The 17,425-nt window shown below is 41.5% G+C and overlaps 1 long non-coding RNA gene and 1 other non-coding gene across 2 annotated transcripts; both read right to left on the bottom strand.

The window, feature by feature from the left end:
• Window positions 1–10,980: 10,980 nt before the first annotated feature.
• On the bottom strand, window positions 10,981–16,597 carry LOC122488090. Its single transcript, XR_006298569.1, has 4 exons — window positions 16,473–16,597; window positions 12,855–12,936; window positions 11,989–12,063; window positions 10,981–11,138 (listed from the first exon to the last, which is right to left on the bottom strand). It is a non-coding gene; the product is annotated as an uncharacterized LOC122488090 (long non-coding RNA).
• Window positions 12,133–12,332, bottom strand: LOC122496700. Its single transcript, XR_006300908.1, has one exon. It is a non-coding gene; the product is annotated as a small nucleolar RNA SNORA74 (small nucleolar RNA).
• Window positions 16,598–17,425: the final 828 nt, after the last annotated feature.

Below are 17,425 nucleotides of genomic sequence, written 5' to 3'. Positions count from 1 at the left end.
GAAAATACCGCCGCCGCCACTTCGAATTTGACTGAAGGTAAAACAATCCTGAGGCTGATGGAGGTTCCCGAATTGCATATGTGAAAATCCTGAGCTAAGACTGAGAAATTGCAGGTAGGGCTGGAGTTAAGGGCCAATTCCCTGAGTTTTCAAAATTAAATGCAGAGGGACAGGCAGTCACCAGATGGCTGAGGTAAATAAGTGAACATAAATACTAATTAACAGCACTCAAATTTTTAAAATCTTCAGTATGCTGAATCAGATTCGCATCTTTGAAAAATCATTCAGGGTACTCTGAAGATACTGGAGAGGGCAAAGATGAAGACCAGAGACCAGTAGAAATTTGAAGAGTAGTTTAGGCCAGAACTCAACTCTTGTCAATTTAACTGAATATGGAAGTTGAGGGACGGAAGGGTCGTGGATGAATGACAACTGTATGGTTAGCAGTGCAATTAACTGGCTCTGGAAGAGTACCAGGAGGGCAGGCTTAAGATATTTGGCATCAATTTTAAAGGAGTGGCATTTATGGGTCTTGAGCTCATGGAGGAAAAAGTGTGGGTTACTGGCACACTTGAGTAAATGGTATAAATGAAGCAATGATATTTGAAAGATAAGCTGGAGATAGCCCAGTGAAAAAAGAGGCCTTAGGACCTTGAGAAACTAACCAGGTAGAGCTGCATGGCAAAGGAGACCCAAGTGAACACAGAGGTAGGGGGGGAAAAAGCAGAAAGGTTTGGGAAGAGTAGGAAGGCACACAAATTTTACTGCCTTAACAGCCAAAATACTTAAAGGACCAAGTCATCAACAGGGTGAAATGCTATCAATAGGGAAGACTAGGACTAAGAGCATCCAACAAAAAATTTAGCAACGCGAACATCATTCTTTTTTAAAAATTTTTTTTTCAACGTTTATTTATTTTTGGGACTCCATTCTTAACATTATGGACTTGCTTCCAGTGAGAGGAAGTCAGACTGTAGGTACTTAATGTATTGAAACAGGAAGCTGGAAATTACCCAGTGCAGAAAAGGTTTGGCTATGAAGAGACTGGAGAAAGCAGGGTTGAATTTTTTGTTTTCCTATGAGAGTTTTGAGCACAATTAAAATGATGGCAGAACAGAGCCGCCTGCGTGGCTGAGTCAATTAAGTGTCCGACTCCTGATTTCCACTCAGATCGTGATCTAACATTGTGTGAAATCAGGCTCCGCCCCTCTCCCACTCACACTTGCTTTCTCAAAATAAACAAAGTTAACCATTAAAAAAATGTTGACAGAAAGGGTATTTTAGGAAAGGTTTGGTTGAAAAAAGAGGTTAGACAAGGGACAGTTCATAATGGACACTCCTAAAAGAAAAGGATCCAGATAAAAGGAGGTATGTTTTTATTTTAACAAGAGGCAGAGAGGATGGTGTGGAGTTTTCATTAGATTTGGTTGAAGACTTGGGAATTATAGTTAGGTGACTTCAATTTTGTGACTAAGTTATGTCTGAGGGCTAGAGTCAAACGAGAAACTTTTAAATAGCCATGAAGAGTGGAACTATAATCCCACATCTCCATGTATGTTGTATAAATAAACAAGTAAGTAAGTAATGTTTAAGCCTACTAGTTAGCTCTGGAATGAAATTTGGGGGGATCCAAATTCTTCAGTGAACATTGTATCTTCCTTCCATTCAAAACCACATCTGCTTTCTAATTGGTGAGCCTTTGATTCCAACAAAGGCTAAGACTCCCCTTTGTTGTTTCCAGCTCTTAGATGGAACAAGAGGCTCTGCTCCTCATGGAGAAACATGAATGCATGTTAGCACTAAGATACACACTTACCCATGCTTTTGTATAAGGCTGTAATGCCATCTGGTGATCATACAAAGAAAAATCAAACTTTTTCATTGAGTAATTATTTATTGAGGATCTGCTTAATGGCTCACCAGCAAAGACACATTGGAAACCAAAGTTAATACAAGGTTTCAGCTTATCATATGCCTGTTTCATGAAGGACATAGTACAAGGATGGGGATTCAATGACAAATTGCCTACATTTTGAGGATCGTAGTCTGATGGAGATTGGACAAGGAATCTGGCCTCAAGGTAGGCCTGGCTGTGAGTAGAGATGGACCAAGAGCTCTATATTGGTTTGGGTAACTTGGGAGTGGGTGAGGTGTGCACCAGGTGTGGTAAATAATGAGACAAAAGCAAGAATTTCTGCTAAGACCTTGAAAGGTCTAAGTGACAAGCTTGGTACAACTATGTTACATGACTTTAATACCAGGAAAGAGCCTGGATTTGAGCTGATAATGAAGACCTTTCAGTTTTGACTAGGAGACATACTGAGGACATACATTTTGATGCCACATAATCACTAAGCAGCTTATAATACCTTATAATTACCATAATTTTGAGAGTAAGGTACCATTATTTTTGTTTTACTAAGATTAAAAAACTTGCACATGATGCAGCTAAATAGCAACAAAAAGCAAGATTTGAACCCAGTTCTATATAAGTCCAAACCCAGAGCTTCTGAGCATTATATGGTACTGCTTTCAGCAGAGCTGTAGTCTACTTGGAGGGGCAGCAAGAGGGGGTTTAAGAAGGAATTTTTGAATAGGTATACATGTAGTAAGTTTCAGAGAACAGTTTTCCCCAACTTGTTCCCCTAACTTAAAGGCAATCCACCTATCAACCATCTCTTGTGTATTCTAAGGATTTTCTATTAAGAAACATTTTTTACGTGTATGCACATTCATATATATACACATATGTGAATATGAATGTGTGTACATTCATATACACACACATATATATATATATAAATGTGTGTGTGTGTGTGTGTATATATATGCTTGCTATCAAAGATGGCCACAAATTCTTTGCCACTCTTCTTATAACAATGGAATCAATTTCACCTCTATCTGCATTTGGAAGGGCACTGTAAATAGAAACAGCTTTGACCAATAGAATACAGAAGTGACTTTAAAAAAATTTTAATGCGTGTTTATATTTGAGGAAGAGAGACAGAGACAGTGTATGAGTGGGGGAGGGACAGAGAGATCAAGACAGAGACCAAATCTGAAGCAGGCTCCACCTCAAAAACAGTGAGATCATAACCTGAGCCAAAAGTCACTTAACTGGACTGAGCCATCCAGGTAACCCTTTACTTTTTATAAAAGCAATCTCTTTGCCAACCTGGCACTTGAACTCATGACCCTGAGATCAAGAGTCACCTGCTGTACTAAATAAGTCAGCAAATTGCCCGTATATATAGAATTTTATTTTATTTAAAAAAAAATTTTTTTTAACGTTTATTTATTTTTGAGACAGAGAGAGACAGAGCATGAACGGGGGAGGGGCAGAGAGAGAGGGAGACACAGAATCGGAAGCAGGCTCCAGGCTCTGAGCCATCAGCCCAGAGCCCGAAGCAGGGCTTGAACTCACAGACTGTGAGATCGTGACCTGAGCTGAAGTCGGACACTTAACCTACTGAGCCACCCAGGCCCCCCTAGAATTTTAAAAATAGTCACATCGTTCCTTTTAAGTACTCCTCATGGTTTTTAATTTAGAAGGCAAAGTCACTACACTTTGCAATTATATAAAGGAAAAATTGTGCTTTCTTATTGTACTTTCTAAATTTAATTTGTTTCAGAGTCTATTTCTGGACTTCCTTTTATCTGGTTCTATTCATTGAGTAATCCAAGTGCCAGTATCACTGTTTTACTCTTGTTGTAACATTTTAACATCTGATAGGGCTAGTTAAACTTTATTACTAAGTTTTAACAATAGTTATGGTTATTCTTACTTTTCCATCCTGTTACAGTGGAATTTTTATAAACTTAGTTTTCTTTAGGAGATTTATCTTTATGTTGAACTTTCTTGAACACAGGATTTACATTTAAGGTCTTGTCAGTATTACACGTAACTGACTGAGCCACCCATGCGCCCCTCATATACAAGTGGTTTTTTTTTTACTTCTTTCCCCATTCATAATTTTTTTCTCATGCTAGTTACTTCTGATAGTAATTTTGAACAAAGCTGGTTTCTTTTTTTAATAAGATCACTTCTAGAGTTCCTCATTAACATCGCACAGCCATTTAGAGTAAGATACTTTTAACAGGTTAGGAATGTTGACCCTCAGCAATTTTAGCAAATGGGGTTTAATAGCATGTAGGGAGATTATTTTTTTTTTTTAATTTTTTTAAAACGTTTATTCATTATTGAGAGACAGAGCATGAGCAGGGGAGAGGTAGAGAGAGGGGAGACACAGAATCTGAAGCAGGCTCCAGGCTGTCAGCACAGAGCCCGACGTGGGGCTTGAACCCACGAACTGTGAGATCATGACCTGAGCCGAAGTCGGTGGCCCAACCGACAGAGCCACCCAGGTGCCCCGGGAGATTATTCTTGAAATAATCTAGGAATGACTTTCCTGCATGTAATAATTTGTTTATATTTATCTATAAAGTCTTTACACAAGTATTTAGCAAGTATACTACTATATATGCATAACTAAAATGAGAACCCAACTTGAATCCCATCCTTTAAAAAAGTTAATCTTTGGGGTGCCTGGGTGGCTGAGTCCATTAAGTGTCCAACTTGGGTTTGGCTTAGGTCATGATCTCACGGTTCAGGAGTTTCAGCTCCACAGCGGGCTCTGCACTGACAGTACGGAGTCTGCCTGGGATTCTTTCTCTCACTTTAAATAAATAAACTTAAATAAACAAGTAAACCTTTGAGGAATTTTTAAAGGTCTTGATATTTTTATTTTGACCCTCACTGAACCTACAGTTTAGTAGTGCTAGCACTGAATAATTTTAATAAAAATGTAAGAAATTCTATCAAAGGGCAAACCTGTGTGTGGGAATGTGTGACCCATTAAGGCCTTCCAAAGGAACATTTTAAGTTTATTTATTTTGAGAGAGAGCGAGTAGGGCAGGGGCAGAGAGAGGCTCCTAAGCAGGCTCTGCACTGTCAGTGCAGAGCCCAATGAAGGGCTCAAACCCAGCAACCATGAGATCATGACCTGGGCCAAAGTCGGATGCTTAACCGACTGAACCATCCAGGCACCCAGAGAGGGACATTTTAAAAAATCTAGGAGACTCACAGGTGATATGACAGAATGAAATAGATGGGGGCTAAAAACAGGCTAATGGGTTTGGCTGTATATGTTCTTTAAATGTCAGGAGCAAAAGGAAGCTCAAGCTTCAGCAACAATGGCCAAGATGCTGATAGCCTGAAAGAAGGTATTTGGCACTTGAAATAGTTTTAAGAAACCGGATGGAAACAGCCATTTCAGTAGTCCCTGCAAGACATTATTCGTTAGTCTGAGTGAGGTTGATGACTAAAGAAAGCAAGCAATTATTAGAATTAGTTGGGAAGACCTGGGGGCACCATACTTGAAAGTTCCAAATCAAACACCAGTTTCTGAGCCAGATTAATTGAACACAGTAGTTCCTGGACCCACTGTGTGACCTTGGGCAAGTAACAGCACTACCTTGTAGGGCTGTTGAGAGGATTCAGATATGTAGAATGAATTTAGCAATTCTGGCACATGATCAACATGCAATGTTGTCGTTGTAGAGCACCACATGTGCCGCAGTGTATTTACATGAATATCCTAAAATGACAAAACCATAGATTCAAAGGTTATTTATTTTTATAAAACCCCAGAGTACACTTGTTAAAATTATCCATTTAAGTCTGGTCATAACATAAGTTTTAAGCTGGCACCTACTTGTTAGTGTAAGGATTGCTAGTAAGAGAAGTTCTTCTAGTTATAATTTACACACAAAGCTGTTTCACACACTTTAATTATGAAGACATTTATAGATTACCAAAAAAAGTAACAAAAGGCGACACATATATTTCAGTTAACGCATGTTTCAAATTGGAACAAATCCTCTGCAAATCCATTATTTTCATTCAATACTTTTTGAAATTTAATTTAGTTAAAAATTTTTTTTATGTTTTATTTTTGAGACAGAGCATGAACGGGGGAGGGTCAGAGACAGGGAGACAAAATCTGAAGCAGGCTCCAGGCTCCGAGCTGTCAGCCCAGAGCCTGACGCGGGGCTCAAACTCACGGACCGTGAGATCATGACCTGAGCCAAGGTAGGATGCTCAACCGACTGAGCCACCCAGGCGCCCCTGAAATTTAATTTAGTTTTAAATAGTTGTGCAGTAGGTTACATCTTCAGAGTCCACTAGAAAATGCTTTGGAAATTGGACATCTTTGTTTTCATGGTATTTTTGTTTCAAACTATTAAAGAATAAAACCAGTGCTGTCCATACTCTCAATTACTGGCAAATTATTGAAAAGCAGGATAGATAGGCCTATAGCATTACTATATTTTAGATACATTTTGACACATAGGTAGTATTTATCAGCTAGCTGAAGGTCCTTAGTTGTCAGTACAATTGAGGCTGCTTGGCTCTATGGGAATTATGTAAACCCACAGAAGCTGGTGTGAATAATACCTTTCAAAGGACACATGGCATCTGACTGTCTAGCTCTGTGGTAGGCCAGGTGCAATGACACATGTAATGGTTACTCAGATACCCAGGGAAGGTGGCTTCTCTACACATGATATGAGCTGAGATCTCAAAGGAGACAAAGTGGAGAAAAAGATGGAACCAGAAGGGGAACTACCAAGCACAGAGACCTAGTAGCAAAAGGCTTATCAAGGACTGAAAGAAATCAGTGTGGCCTGAAGGGAATCTGAGGGTGGTAAAGATGAAGATAAGAGGGGTAAGGGCTAGACTGTGTATGCCCTGATAGGCCATGTTAAGGTAAGCAGGGACTAAGTCTTGTTCATCGGTTATCCCCAGTGTCTAGGAGTTCAGTTAATAAAGCCTCTAAACTCATAAAAAGGGTGGGTTAAATAGTCTTCTGACAAGATGTGTGATTAGCATATGTCATTCTCTTCCTCTAACTCAGCCCTGGAGATTACAGAAGAAAGAAGTTAGGGATCTGAGAAACTAAATATAATTCCTTGGAGGAATAGATCATGATTAGGTCCTATTATATAGGGGCAAGAAATGGAACCCTAGTGTAGAAAAGGACAGAGTGCCAGGAGTGTAGAGGTAGTAGAAGGTAGGACTTAAGTTTTCCAGATTATAACTCAGAGGCTTTATGCCTTGAGGGCATCTCCACACTCTAACCCATTATGATTCTAGGGCCTGTCTGGGCTTGGCTACTCCCTTCTACAGGCATCTGATAAAAATTCCCATCCTTTGCTGTGAGCTCATAGGGTAATCAAATCATCTGAGAACTAGAGCATTCCCTTCCCTGCTCATGCTCTCTCTCAAAAATAAACAAACATTAAAATATTAAAAATAAAAATAAAATGAGCCTAAGGAGATATAAGAACTAAATGTAATATCCTCAATGGGATTCTAGAACAGACAAAAGACATTTAAGTAAAACCTAAGGAAATCTGCAAGTATGGACTTTAGTTAACAACATATTCATATTAGCATATTAATTGTAACAAATGTCTATACTAATGTAAAATGTTCTTATGAAAGGAAACTGGGTTGTGGAGTACATGGGAATTCTTTGTACTATGTTTACAACTTTCCTGTAAATCTACAACTATTCTATAATCTATTTTAAGGTCCATTTTATCAGCCTTTTTTGAGGTAGTAGTAAAGTCACCCTTAACAAGGAGTACAGAATGTTCTCATATTCTAAAGGCCCTTTATTGGAGTACAGGAGGGCCAAAGTAACAGGCCTTCTAAATAGCAGTAAAGAGAATTGCTAAGCAGACATTCTAAGTATTACCGTTGATTTGTTAATTCAGTGAAATTGTTTTCCAAGAGAATATTGACAGGTCCATTAACTGGAGCTGTTCATAAAACCCTAATTAAGCAACAAGATTCAAGAAGTCATTGTCATTCTTTTAAGTACTTAATTAGTTGCTCTTCCCCAATTGTTTTCTTTTGTGTGAATTCCTAGGCACTGATCCACATTTTTATGTTCCTTTGGGGCCTGCAGAATTTATTTCTCCAGGGTTTTATTTTCCTGATTAAAATTTTGAGAGGTGATCCAAAATTTTAATTCAAAAGTCTGTTGACAGCAATTTCAACCCTGAAGGAAAGGAAGTAAATTATTGATAGGCACCAGGAATGGCACTCAATACTTTCAGCCCCCTACCCATCCTGCTTTAGTTTTTCCTCTTGATATGGTACAGGTCTGAGGCTTGAAACTGAAGCAGAGCAATGAAGAGGGACACTGTGTCTACTAACTGCTTCCTATGACAAGAGGTGGCAGCTCAGGGTTAAAAAGGTCCTTTGAAATGTTTTACTTCATCTTTTCTTTCCTTACCAGGAAATTAAAAAAAAAAAAAAATCAACTCAACAGGGAGTAGTAGGTGACTAATTAACTTCACTCATCAACTAGGAAATCCCATTATATTACTTTAATGGGCATGATTAAGCCACTGAAACCTCCTGGGGTATTGAATACAGTCACTGACTTCAATGAATTATCCTTCAAGTAACAACAAAGGGGCCCCCTCTCTGCACCTGGGTAGATTTACAGTGGTCAGGAAGGCAATCTGTATGCTCACAGGAGCTTGTGATCCCAGATTTTTAAAATTAATTAACTTATTTATCTATTTACTTAATGTTCTATATTTTAATTTTTTTGTATTTAAAATTTTTTTTTTAAATCTTTATTTTATTTTTTAGAGAGACAGAGCTTGAGCAAGAGAGGAGTGGAGAGAGGAGACACAGAATCCAAAGAGGCTCCAGGCTGTCAGCACAGAGTGAGATGCAGGGCTAGAACCATGAAGCATGAGATCATGACCTGAGCCAAAGTCAGATGCTTAACCGACTGAGCCACCCAGGTGCCCTGATTTTTTTTTTTTTTTTTTTGTATTTTTGAGGTGGGGGGGATTTTTTTTAAAGTTTATTTGAGAGGGAGACAATCCCAAGCAGGGCTTGATCCCATGAACTGTGAGATCATGACCTGAGCCCAAATCAAGAGTCAGACACTTAAGTGAGACACCCAGGTGCCCCAAAAAAGAGAAAATCTTAAGCAGGATCCACACTCAGTGTGGAGCCCAACACCGGGCTTGATCTCACAATCTTTGGATCATAACCTGAACCTAAATCAAGAGTCAGAAGTTCAATCGATTGAGCTACCCAAGAACCCAGTGATCCCAGATTTTAAACTCTGACTTCATGACATAAAGTTTTCCTCTTTTCTTCGGGACCATTTGTTTCACTACCAAGGGCTGAAACTGTGATCAGGCTCTGCTGCAAACTGAAGACTGGTGTTCGTTCTTAGGACCTTTCCTTTAGGTGTACATTAAAAATGAAGAGAACTGCTATGACAAAAGTAAGCCATGTAAAAAGTATACACGACGAACTCCAAATACAAAAAATGAGAACCATTCTATTTGGATAATTTACTAAAGTCATGATATCATTGTTCATGGGATGGAGCCTCTGGTCAGGCTGCATGCTGACAAGGAGGAGTCTGCTTGGGATTCTCTCTCCCACTCTCTGCCCCTCCTCCACTCATGCTTGTGCTCTTGCTGTCTTTCTCAAAATAAACATTTAAAAATAATAAAAGGTATTTAATACCATATGATAAAGGCTTGCTATAAGGCAAAGGTATTGGTAACATGGAATTTTTCAGAGACATGTTGGTACTAGCTTCAGCCTGTTACTAATGAGCTATCAATTCCCAAGGCCTGAATTTCATTTTCTAGACCAGGGGTTGGCAAACTCCAGTTCACAGGCCAGTTTTGGCCTGCCAATCTGTTTTCGAAAGGCTCTCAAGCTTAGAATGATTGGTGGAAAATTTTTTGTTGTAACAGTGAAAATTTTACAAAATTCCAATTTCATTGTCTATTAATAAAGTTTTATTGGGGGCACCTGGGTGGCTCAGTTAAGCATCCGACTCTTGATTTCAGCTCAGGGTCATGATCTCATGGCTCTTGAGATTGAGTCCCACTTAAAGCTCTGGGGCTGACAGCGCAGAGCTTGCTTGGAATTCTCTCTCCCCATCTCTCTGCCGTTCCCCTGCTTGTTTGCTCTCAAAATAAATAAAATTTTAAAAATATAAAGTTTTACTGGGCCACAATAATGCTCATTTGTTGACACTTTCTATGACTATGGCTGCTTTCATACTGCAACTGCAGAATTGAGAGTAGTTATACGAGAGACTATATGGTACACAAGTCTAAAATATTATTTGGCCTTTTACAAGTTTACCAACCCCTGCCCTAGAACAGCAGTGTATAATAAAACTTTCCACACAGGTGGAAATGTTCTCTGAGCTGTCCAATACGGCAGTCACTAAATACTGAGATGGAAAAACAGATTCAATTTTTGTCAGTTGAAATAGCCTCATGTATTGTACTGCAGAGCTCTAGAAAATAAGAGCTTAGTTTAAGCCTTGGACTTTTGATTTAGTATTCTTCTCTAATGTTCTCTATTTCCTATAATTTTTTAGAACTTGTAAATTTTTCCACCTGTAAAGAAAACCTTACTTTTTAGAAGATTTTTCTGTGTGTAAATTAAGCTCTATACTCAACATGGGGGTTAAACTCATGACCCTGAGATCAAGAGTTACATGCCCTACCTAGTGAACCAGCCAGGTGCCCCAAGAAAACCTCACTTTGTATTTTTCCTTTACTCTCACACTACTACCACTCTCTCAACATTTTTGACACCGGATGTGTGTGGATTTTCTCCCACACCAAGCAAATTTGTGTCACCAGCTGGGTGTCGTACATTTTAGCCCAATTCTGACTCTCCATATACCTCGAGTATCATCAGATCCCTCAGGTTAAGGGCACAGTCCAATAAGACTGTTCCTCCCTCACTTCAGATGCCAATCGTTAAGTCCAGGTTGTTACCTGTACTTCTGACCAATATAAATCACAGATTCCCCAAATCCCCTCCTCAGGTTTGATAAATTTGCAAAAGCTCTCAGAACTCAGAAAAACAGTTTCCTTACAATTTACCAATTTATTTTAAAAGGATATGGTAGGGGTGCTGGAGTGGCTCAGTCGGTTAAGCGTCTGACTTCAGCTCAGGTCATGATCTCGCAGTTCATGAGTTCAAGCCCCGGGCTGAGCTTTCTGCTGTCCATGCAGAGCCCACTTTGGATCATCTGTCCTTCCCCGGCTTGCACTCTCTTTCTCTGAAATAAATAAATATTTAAAAATATATTAAAAAAATATTTTTGAAAGGATATAAACATCCAGATGGGACATGAATAGGGCAAGGCTATGTGGAAAGGGTTGCTGAGCTTCCATACCCTCTCTGGATGTGCTACCCTCCCAGCACCTCCCCTCCATGTGTTCACCAACATGAAAGTTCTCTAAACCCAATACTACTGGGATTTTTATGGAGGCTTCATCATGTGGGAATAATCAATTATTTCCATTTCCAGCCCCTTTCCCCTTTCTGAAGAATGGAAGTGGGGTTGAAAATTCCAAGTTTCTAATCAGTGCTTGGTCTTTCTAGTTACCACCTCACTAGAACAAGACATTTAAGGGGCGCCTGGGTGGCGCAGTCGGTTAAGCGTCCGACATCAGCCAGGTCACGATCTTGCGGTCCGTGAGTTCGAGCCCCGCGTCAGGCTCTGGGCTGATGGCTTGGAGCCTGGAGCCTGTTTCCGATTCTGTGTCTCCCTCTCTCTCTGCCCCTCCCCCGTTCATGCTCTGTCTCTCTCTGTCCCAAAAATAAATAAAAATGTTGAAAAAAAAATTAAAAAAAAAAAAAAGACATAAAAAAAAAGAACAAGACATTTAAATCACCCAGGAAATTCTTAGATTTAAGAGCTCAGTCAGGGATCAACATGAAAAACCAAATATTAGAACAAAAGATGCTCCTAGTGTTCTTACCACTTAGGGAATTTCAAGAGTTTTAGCAGCTCTGTGCCAAGAATGGGAGCAGAGGCCAATATATATATTTTCTATTATTTCACACCACCCATCTGAGGCTGAAAGTTAATTAGAACCTACATGACAAAGGACTGTATATATTACCTATCCTGGTGTCACACAGGGCTGTCAGACATCTGAGATTCTGATGGAGGCAGATTTCTCACTCAGATAAGGCATCTAGGATTCAAAGAGGAAAGGAATGATTAAGTATCCTTAAGACAGGGTCCTTTCCTCAAAGAAAAAAAAATTGTTTGCACCCAGACTAGGACCAACTCCACAGGAGGAGTTACTCCACTCTCAGAGGTGCAAAACACTGCCCAAGAGTATCAGCCACAACACCAAAACAGTGCTTGAAGCCAGACCTCAAGAAGGTCAGCGTTTGCTCTTCCAACAGTGTAACACCATCCAAGGCATCATGCTGGCCTGGATAGCTGACAACCGCTGGATGATTCCTGAAACAGCTTTCTTTATTTCAGATACCCAGGCACCCCAAGTAGAAGTTATGGATACAGGTATCCCAATGAATTCAACGTTGACTGCAAAAGAGAAGCCTGGAAGCACTGATAGCAGACCTTGCTGCCAAGCCTTTTAGACAAATAGGAAACAGGAACCCCTTTCCCATGCTTTTAGTCATTTTGTCCAACATTCAAGGAGTTCCTGCTATGTGCCAGGTGCCATGATTGGGATCTAGCTGCGAACAGGCAAGATATGCCATCCTTCCTATCCTGGGCTTTATAATCTGCTTGTACATTCCTCAGATGGAACGATACAGATCATCTCAAAGATCATATATACCTTCAGACTAGAACCACCAAAATCCCACTTAGCCTTTCACTGCTAAGAGGCCGAATTTGTCAGGGGCAAATACAGGTGATTTTGCCTCCCAGCTGTTTCCTAATGGATACCAACTAGCAAATAGGCCTGCCACATAGGCAGTAGTCAGTGTTGGAATTAATAGGGACATTTACCTGAGAACGCCATACAGACCATCCACGTGCCGTGAATTTACTCTCTTCCGGAAGGCCAAGGATGCCCTACTTTCAAGTCATCCTAAAAAGAAAAAGATTTCACTGTTGAACACTAAACAGTGTTGACTAAAACAGCAGCTCCTAAAACCTCTTTTCTGTAGAAATGGAAGCAGTGCTGCCTGCCATTTACGATTTACCCTATTTTCAATACCTCCAGAATTATTTTATTTCCTATTGTCTTTTTCTTGCCTATAATTACCATTAAAGCTAACCGTTCCCCCAAACCCTCTAGGTATCACTAGTATTCTTAAAACCCCATATGTAAAAGGCTGTTCACAATGAACATCCGAGGTATTCACACAAGGAACTCAACATTTAACTAAGAGAACTGTTTTTAGGGAAAGCCAATTGTTGGAACAAAACTAGTTTTTATAAATAACTCCCCCACCTCCCAACATCCTCAGGAGTTCCTCCTATGGAAACTAGGATGTCACTTTTCACAGAAGTAGCAACTAAGTCAATCCTATTGGACAATCTCCAGCACCACCATGAGTGCTGTGTGTTTGCCTAGAACTGAGAAGCATCTCTTCTCAGAGAATTAGCAATCCAAAACAAAATCACTACAAAAGGGACTTGTTATTTTACTGCCCCGAAGGGGCAACGACTCTGTGGGAAACCAACACAAATATACTGTCAGCCTAAAGCAGAAATTAGTACGGTTATAGCTAGGCCTACTATGTAGAGCCTCTCAATCAATTGGTATTTTTATATTTTATTAAAGAGCTAGAGAAGAATGCCTAGAATTTTTTTAATTTTTTTTTTTTCAACGTTTATTTATTTTTGGGACACAGAGAGACAGAGCATGAACGGGGGAGGGGCAGAGAGAGAGGGAGACACAGAATCGGAAACAGGCTCCAGGCTCCGAGCCATCAGCCCAGAGCCTCACGCGGGGCTCGAACCCACGGACCACGAGATCGTGACCTGGCTGAAGTCGGACGCTTAACCGACTGCGCCACCCAGGCGCCCCAGGAATGCCTAGAATTTTAAAGCAAATTCACGTAACATTTCCTTAATAAAGCATCCCTATAGATCACTGCAGCTATAGAACTCCCTTCAGAGAGACTAGCTTTGTATGGTGGAGTGGGGGACATGCACTTTGATTTCAGTGAAAATTGCAAAAATCCCATGCACTTTTTCCCTGTATAAGCCTGATTCAGAGCACTTGGTAGGCACTCAAAAAATAAAAAGTTGCCCCCTCCCTATACTTCTACATCCCTTCATGGCTTGATTACCTTTGTTCTGTTTCCAGCAAGTTCAACTAGACAAACCTGTTGAACCAGAACCACTCAGAAAGATTTGGATTTTTAGGTTTCTCCCTGCAAAGTCATGCCCTTACAGATTTCACCTTAATGAATGAACAATTATGCTGGCATCCTGGTATAGTTAACAACAGAGTTGTAATGAACCAGGCCCAGAATGCCAACCAGCTATCACGGCTGCTATTCTCCCAGCAGCGTAACACTTGCCTAGGTACACAGCAACCTAGGCAGCTGCCTACAGCTGGGGCCAAAGGCAGGCTAATGAAATTGCACTCACCTGGGGCTGCATCTATCCAAAGCCCATGGCTGGCCCCTCTGCAATCCAAGTACTCCGGGTTAGGGAGCTAACAGTAGTGAACACTTGTGTAAAGTTCAAGACCTCTACCCTCAAAACCCCATAACTTATTTCAGAGCCAGAGAAATAGACAGTAAAACAAAAAGCTTTCCCTTGGTTAGCTTTATTTTCACATGTTTTTTACCTATGTACCACAGCAGTTCAACAGGAGCATTTTTTTTAATTTTTTTTCAACGTTTATTTATTTTTGGGACAGAGAGAGACAGAGCATGAATGGGGGGTGGGGGGGGACAGAGAGAGAGGGAGACACAGAATCGGAAACAGGCTCCAGGCTCTGAGCCATCAGCCCAGAGCCTGACGCAGGGCTCGAACTCGTGGGGCTCGAACTCACGGACAGTGAGATCGTGAACTGGCTGAAGTTGGACGCTTAACCGACTGCGCCACCCAGGCGCCCCAGGAGCATTTTTTTAAAAGATTTTTTTAAGTTTTATTTCTTTGAGAGAGACAGCACAAATTGGGGAGGGGCAAAAATAATCCCAAGCAGGCTCCACACTGTCTGCCTGGAACCCAGTGCAGGGCTGAACTCATGAACCATGAGATCATGACCTGAGCAGAAACCAAGAGTCAGATTCTTAGCTGACTGAGCCACCCAGGTGACCCTAGAAAAGATTTAAGTTTTATATAATCTGCACCTAACGGGGGGTGGGGGGGGGGGCTCAAATTTACAACCCTGAGATCAAGAACTGTATGCTCTTACAACCGAGCCAGCCAGGAACCCCTCAACAGGAGCATATTAATGGTCTAGTCAACAAGTATAAGCTATCACCTAACAACTATGTAACAGTGAACGAACAAGTGGGGTGCATGGGTGGCTCACTTGGTTAAGCATCTGACTTCTCCTCAGGTCATGATCTCACAACTGTGAGTTTAAGCCCCGGCACGCGTCTGTGCTGACAGCTCAGAGCCTGGACCCTGCTTCAGATTCTGTGTCTCCCTCTCTCTCAAAAATAAACATTAAAAAATTAAAAAAAACAAAACAGTGAACAAGTAACTTAACCTCTCTATACCTCTCAGTCTCCTCATCTGTCAAATAGGAATGTTATCAATGGTACCCTGTACAAAAGATGGTTGTTTGGCTTAAGAAGCTTATATAAGCCTATATAGTATGTTTTAGAGTGTGTGGTCAATAAATACTTGCTGTTATAAAAAGCTACATTCCAGACAAGGATATGATAAATAGGGGGAGTAAAAGGGGAAATGTTACCTTGGTAGAGCAATGGGCAGTGCAAATCAGAAAGGCTAGTTAAAACTAGATTGGAGAAAATGTGGTTAGGAGACCTTTTGAAGCACAATAAAAGCGGTACTCCAGAAAAATAACAAGATGCAGTAATGGGTATGAAAGGAATCGGAGACATGCTGCCATTCCTACCAACGACCTCAACTGTTGTTGAAAGCAGTAACTCAAGTGTTTGCAAGAATGTTAGTAAACATTCCTACCCATTCACAATTATAATTTACCTTATTTACATAATAAGAGTAGGGTATCTAAGACCATATGTTTTTTCCAGCCATCCTTTAATTTCACTTTTAACCACCCCCAAACAATTGGGAGAAAAGGTAAAATAGGCTCATTGTCCAGGTCTAAAAACTAATCTAAACACAGCCTGCCCCTTTTAGGGGACTAGGTTGCAAGGCTTGACCGAGCTCCACCCGGACACGTGCTCATCACAAATCTTCCCAAGCTCCGGGCTCTGGCGCCAGGGAAGCGAGGATCTCGGGGACCAGCTGTAGGAGACTCTCCAGGGACAAGAGGGCTGGCAGAAAACAAGGGGCGACTCTAGGGCTACCATGTCCCAGCGACTCTTCAAGATGCCCTCCAAACACGGGGTTATGATGGAACGAACCCCAATTTCGTCCTGTGCCTGGAAAGAAGCCTCCCCACAGCTGCCTCTCGCCCCAAACTAGTAAACGTCCAAGGCTTCTGCCCACTTGGCCTTTACTTACCCGCACGTGTCTGGAGCTCGGCCCGCGTACTGCCGCCAGAGCAGAGGCCGCAGGGGAAAGGACAGCACCAACCCGAGGGGAGCCCCGCCTCGGGGCTGACGCTGAGCAGGCCCTCAGTGGGCGGGGCTCGGAAGCCCCGCCCAGGAAAGGCCGAGTTAGAAAAATGCGGGAGCGGTGGCCGAGGTGAGCATACTCTTTACAGAAGCTAGAGCCCCAGCGTAGAAAGTGTAGGAATCCTAACGAGGACTGTATTTGACTACCATCCCGTTTGTTATTTACGTATGGAAGGGGGCGCTGGGTTTGGACTTGCTAAAGACAAAACCTGGAGTGTACCGGGGAGGCCGTGCTTCCTGCCTGCCCACACCGAGTGCCGGTTCACCGTACAAGTGTGGCACCTTTCGGTTTCTGCAAGTGCAGCGTAAGCTTTTTTCATCTCCCACGCAGATCTTTTTTCCGGCTTTCTCTAGTAGGGTCGTCCCTCGGCTGATGGCTTGCCCATCAGGTCGCCTTGTTTTTCGGTTCTTTTCAGGAGATTTTCGGGTAGATTATGCCTGGCACTCCTACAGCCTAACCCTGTGGGACAGCATCTCTGGTGCCCTGAAGTAGAATCCTTCGCTGACTTGCAGTATTTAAAGAATACTCGCTTCCTCTGCCGGAGTTACTTGGCACCGTGGCACAATCAGCCCAAGAAGCCACATTTTCAAGGTGGACAGATTGCCGGTTACCAGCATTTCTTTTGAACACTAAAACTTCCTCTCCTCATTAGCTGGAGTCAATACTATTATGTCCTGCCGAACGGTGGGGAAAGCTGGAGTCCCTCCCTTTCTTTGCCCCCACGGCATCCTACCAGGCCTGCTCATCTACTGCACCTGACACCTTTGCCAGGCAAACCTCTAGGAATCAGCCACTGCCCCTGGCATCTGCCAACATGTTTTCTTATCTTCTCCCAGCGA

The sequence above is a fragment of the Prionailurus bengalensis genome, chromosome A1 (genome assembly GCF_016509475.1).
Source record: "Prionailurus bengalensis isolate Pbe53 chromosome A1, Fcat_Pben_1.1_paternal_pri, whole genome shotgun sequence".
NCBI classification, from domain to species: Eukaryota; Metazoa; Chordata; class Mammalia; order Carnivora; family Felidae; genus Prionailurus; species Prionailurus bengalensis.
The sequence above is the reverse complement of the archived record's forward strand: the minus strand, read 5'-3'. Positions and strand labels throughout refer to the sequence as shown.